We start from the raw sequence: 5,895 nt of genomic DNA on the forward strand, positions 1-5,895 counted from the left end.
ATTCCTCCCTTCAAAGTCAAGGCTGACCCAAGCATCCTGATAAACGATGAAGATTATCCATGGTTACGGCGCAATAAGCAAATGACACAAGCGGAGAAAAAGTGAAGACTTTCTCCCGCAACTATTATGATGATACCATGCCAACTTTGTAACAGACGAGTATGATACCATTGTTCGTTTTGTACACGAAGTGCATCCAGTTTTTGCCGTAACCCTCTCAACTTTCTTGCACATGCTATGTGGATGAAATGATGATACCATGCCAACTTTCAAACTTTTCAGAGTTCATTTGAAATGTTTTTCAATTTCAGGGTCTTATAGCTCAAAATAATCAATAAATGCATAAAAATAACAAATGAAGTCAGAAAGGGTTGAAAATTGATGATGTGGCTTTGAATGGTGCATTTTAAACACACAAAAAGTCAGGAGTTCAAATAAGTTTTAAAAATGAAATCCCTTTGTAACAGACGAGTTTCCGTATGAAATCCTGATACTTCAAAAGAGATTGTCCGTTTTGTACACGAAGTGCATCCAGTTTTTGCCGTAACCCTCTCAACTTTCTTCACATGCTATGTGGATGAAATGATGATACCATGCCAACTTTCAACCTTTTCAGAGTTCATTTGAAATGCTTTTCAATTTTAGGGTCTTATAGCTCAAAATAATCAGTAAATGCATGAAAAATGGTGCATGAAAAATAACAAATAAAATAAATAAGTAATTAGAAACAAAATAATATAAACTTTAATAAAATATATAAGTATAAACAAAATAAAATAAACTTTAATAACATAAATAAAATTTACGAAACTAAAATTATCAAAGTATTTTCTGTTCAAAACATTATAAGCAACCTCTAGTATTATTGAAACTAAAATTATATAAAATTGATGCGACTAAAATTATCGAAGTATTTTTTGTTCAAAATCATTGAAAGCAAAAAGAATTTTCATAAAGAACTTTTTTTGTTAGAAACTTTAATAGCAAAAAGAATTATCATAAAGTAAAATAAATAAGTAATTAGAAACAAAATAAAATAAAATAAATAAGTTTTTTGTTGTAAGTAGAAACAAAACAAAATAAATAAAGCAAAAAAGAAAACAAAAAAAACAGGCAAAAAATAAAAATTATGCCACCTACTGGGCCACCACGGCCTGAATACGACTAGAAACCTATCCATGGGCCAGGATTCAGGCCCGCAGAAGGCCCAGTAGGCCCATAGGCATGTACAAAGAGGTTAGGCCCGTAAGCCTGCTTTAGAGGGGAGCTCGACAGCTCAGGCGCACCGCACCTTATAAACAGGTGCGGCTCTCTCTCAGCTAGCGAGGTGGGACTAAACTCCCACCATCACGCCGCTGTGCAAGGCTTTCCGTCCCGGTTGGTGGCACCAACCGGGACTAAAGGGGGCCTTTGGTCCCGGTTGGTGGCACCAACCGGGACCGATGCCCCCCCCCTTTAGTCCCGGTTGGTGCCACCAACCGGGACGAAAGGCCGCCGCTTCCCGCCGTTTGGGCTGCTGAAAAGAGACCTTTGGTCCCGGTTGGTGGCACAAACCGGGACTAAAGGGGTCATTGGTCCCGGTTGGTGCCACGAACCGGTACCAATGCCCTGGATATATAAGCAAACACTTAGCAGCTTCGACAAAATCCATCACTTCTTCACCCCCGACGCCCCTGCTCCTCCTCGCCGTCGCCGCCCGACGCCCCTGCTTCACGTTGCCGTCGCCGCCACCACTGACGTCGCCGTCGCCGCCGCCACCGACGCCGTCAGGCTGCTCAACGTCGCAGCCGCCGCCGCTTTCGCCCTCTGCCCCGACGCCCCTGCTCCTCCGAGTCGCCGTCGCCGCCCTCTGCCGTCGCCGTCGCCCCTGCTCCACCATGCCCCGCCGCCCCCTGTGAGCACCAGCCTGCTCCCGCGCCCCTCCCCTGTCCCGCGCCCCTGCGCCCCGCCCCGCCGGCGCCGGCGCCGGCCCCTCCGCCGTGCCCCTCCGCCCCCGCGCGGTGCACGGGGCGGATGTTTTGTAGATGTTTTTATTGATGTTTTTAGATGTTTTTAGATGCTATTCTTAGATGTTTTTACATGTTTTTAGATTATTTTAGTTTATGTTTAGTTTAGTTTTAAGATTAGGAAAATTTCAGATGTGCAGTAATATTTATTTAGATGTGTAGTTAATTTAGATGTTGTAATTTGTTCATAAAAATTGTGCACTTTTGTATAGAAACTTTATTTTTTTCATATGTACGAAAATGTAGAGTGAAAACGAAAACAAACATATAAGAAAAAACAAAGGAAAAATGAAGAAGGAAAAGAAAACCGCCCGGCCCAACCACCACCGCATTTTCATAATGTGTTTCCACCGAGTCCACGTCGCACCGATCGAGCACCCGCGGCGAAGCAAGTCTTTTTTTAAGGTAGTTCTTTGTTAAAGTGAGGGGCGCGTCGGACATGACATGAGGGGGGACGTCGGAAAAATTAAGAAGAGGAAGAAGAAGAAAAAAAAGAAATCTTCCACTCCTTTATTCCTTCTTCTTCTCCTCTTTTTTTTCTTCTTTTTTATCGGGAATGAGGGTGTCGAGGATCGCCGAGCGGTCGAGGGTCGGGAACTAGGGCGGAGGGTCGAGGGTCACCGAGGGGTCGAGGGTCATCGAGGGTTCGAGGTGCGAGGGTCGTCGAGGGGTCGAGGGTCAAGGAACGCCGAGGGGTTTTGTTGAATCCTTTGACACTAGCTAGACAAACGTGAAGCGTTGCCGAGGCCACCCCAAACCCGGGAGAAGGTAGGTCTACGTTTGCCACTAATATATCCACCTGCTTCATGTTTAGAAAAGTGTATATATGTATGTATGTTCTCTGTGTATATATGTTCATATATGCAAAAGTTAGATTTTTAGAAAAGTGAGCACCCCCTCTCAACCGTGATAACTTATACCACGGGAGCACCCCCCCCCCCCCCCGCCCCTCTCGCTCGACCAAAACTCTCGAGGACACCCAAACCCTAGAAAAAAACGATGTCGGTCTCCTACCCCCTCCCACCGCGCCCCTACCCTTGAAGCGTTGCCGAGGCCACCCCAAACCCGGAATAAGCTAGGTCTACGTTTGCACTAATATATCCACCTGCTGTCATGTTTGTGTAATAATTGCCATGTTGTAATATTTGCAGAAACAATGGAGCACGGACGAGACGAGGAAGCAGAAGAGGTGTTGGGGGACATAATCTTAGCCGGAGGTGATGTCTTGTCATATCTTAACGACAATGATGGTCTGGAAGAACAGGGTGAAGAAGCAGGCTACGGTGATCGAAGAGTGGAGGAGGAAAGACATGATTATGATGGCTCCGGTGACCCAATGCTGGTGCAAGAAGGAGCCCGTGGTGACGGCTCCGGTGACCGAACAGAGTCCGGCCAGGTAAATATATTAGTTAAGCCTGTGCTGACTAGCTAATTGATGCATTCATTGTTTTGGTATGTACACATATTAATTAACTCTCGTCTTTCTTCTTTTTTCTAGCCCTCCGGATCGAGCACAACTTCGGTAAAGAGACGAGGCCCGAAGAGAAAGTTGCGCTCGGATGAAAGGTTTGAGATCACAGCAATCGCGCGCGACAGCCAACCGATTGAACCCATCCGGACAAAGGAAGCATTTGCTGCTCAGTCCGGGGTTCTTGTTAGGGACAAGATCCCGATCAGCATCCACCAATGGTATAAGCCTAAGAAGGAAGACCCTGAGGTGTCTTATGTCAATGATATGCAGAAAGATGATCTTTGGACTGAGCTGAAGGCAAATTTCACCCTACCGCCAGAGGAGGATCCGGAGAAGCCAGTTAAAGAGCAATTAATCAAGTCTCATGCTCTTAAGAAGATGGCAGACCTATTCAGGAGGTGGAAGAATGAGCTGAAAACGTTTGTCGACAAAGAAGAGACACCAGAATTCATGAGAAGATCAGAGATCACTGGCCCGCATTTGTGGCCCACAAGACATCGGAAAAGAGTAAGCAGTTGTCAGCGACAAACAAGAAAAATGCTGCGAAGAAGAAGCTTCACCATCGCACGGGGTCAGGTGGCTACCTCAAAGCCCGACCTAAGTGGGCCAAGGCTGAGAATGATCTGCTTGATAAAGGGATCGAACCAGAGACAATGAACTGGCCAGACCGTTGCCGAACTTGGTTCTTCGGGGCTGGCGGAAAATTGGACCCTGTATCAGGGAAGTGCGTTTGGACGGACGAGCTTTTGAGAATACCAGTCAAGAGGCTTCAGCACTATATCGATGCGGCGCAGCAAGGGACGTTCGTTCCAGACAGAGAGAACGACGAGCTCACAATGGCCCTCGGGAATCCTGAGCACCCTGGACGGACACGAGGCACGCCAGGCTCCGTTCCATGGAAGGCTGGTTTTCCGGACGCAGGCGGTTACAAAAGCCAGCAGAGGAGGAAAAAAGTGGAGCAGACCCAAATTCAGAAGCTGCACGAAAGGGTTCAAGCGCTAGAGGAACGAGACGGCAATCGACATGCCGAAACTACCCCGCCATCTCAGCGAAAAAGCAGCGTGGCTTCCACCGAGCTGCTTCAGCCGGAGCATGTCTTGACGGCTCCTGCTAGCTACCCCGTGGATGCTATCATGGAGTCTCAACATTGCCACCTTATGATGCAATGGCAGAACTTCAAAGTCAAGGCGGCTGTTGGCTCTGTTTTACCTCCTGAACCCGGCGCAACCTACCACTGCCGGCCGATTCCAGAAGGATATGCTAGGGTGATGGTGGATGAAATAACGGAGGGATTTGAGGACCTCTAGCTTGACCACCCTACCAGTGAAGGGGAGACTCGGCTGGGTTCTGCTCTGAAGACTCCATGCCTATGGCGGAAGGAGCTCATCAACCTTCCGAACTGGATGCCTCCGGCGAGTAAGGGCACTCCGCCTCCTCCTCCGGCGAGTGATCAGGGCACTCAGCCTCCTTCTCCGGCGCGTGGCGGCACTCCGCCTCCTCCTCCGGCGAGTGATCAGGGCACTCAGCCTCCTTCTCCGGCGTGTGGCGGCACTCCGCCTCCTTCTCCGCCTGCGTCGGCGCGCCCGAGCAGCCAGCCTCCTCCTTCTCCGCCTCGTCAGCAAGGGCGGAAGAGACCCGCCGCCGCTCCGGCTGCTCCGGCGCGTCGTAGTCCTTCTCCTCCGCCTCGTAAGCAAGGAAAGAAGACAGCCACAGCCGCTCCGTCTGCTCTGTCGGCGTCTAGCAGTACAGCCAGAGGCGGGAGGCAATACAGATTCGGTCCTTCTCTGAAGACTCCAGAGAAGTTACCATACGAGAGGACCGACGAGGAAACCACGAAGATCGTGCGAGCCGAAGTGACGAACTTCTTTGAAGGGGTGAAAGCAAAGAAACATCCACCTCCGGAGGAGAAGGTAGATCCGGTGAAAGCGAAGCGCACTCTGGCTGCCCTGACAAAACCACCAAAGTCTCCGCCGAAAGGCAACTATGAGCGCATTATTGCAAAGACATTTGTCGAAGCAGAGCGGTCGGGAAGTACTGTCAGTGATCAAAGGTTAAAAGAATGACGAGCTAGGAAAAAATTGCCCAGCTCGGCGAACAAGCGAACCAATCGTGCCCCCCGCTCAAGGTGTCTAGCGACATCGTCGCTAATGCTCCGAGGATGGTGCCCGGTTATAGCAATCTTGGAGATTACCTGCCCGACGATGTACATTATGATTTCTTGGAGGTGGACGAACACAAATACCATTACGGGAAGCCTCTCGTCAAAGATGAAAGATCTCTAACAACGATGATGCGAAGATTGCATGATTGGTACATGAAAACCTGTAGAGAGTCTGGGAGGAGGAATACTTTGACGCTGAGAGTTAAAGAGGAGCATGACCTCGTTGGAATTGAACTGTTGAATGTTCCATTTGAGGA

The sequence above is a fragment of the Aegilops tauschii genome, chromosome 2 (assembly GCF_002575655.3).
Source record: "Aegilops tauschii subsp. strangulata cultivar AL8/78 chromosome 2, Aet v6.0, whole genome shotgun sequence".
In the NCBI taxonomy this organism is placed as follows: Eukaryota; Viridiplantae; Streptophyta; class Magnoliopsida; order Poales; family Poaceae; genus Aegilops; species Aegilops tauschii.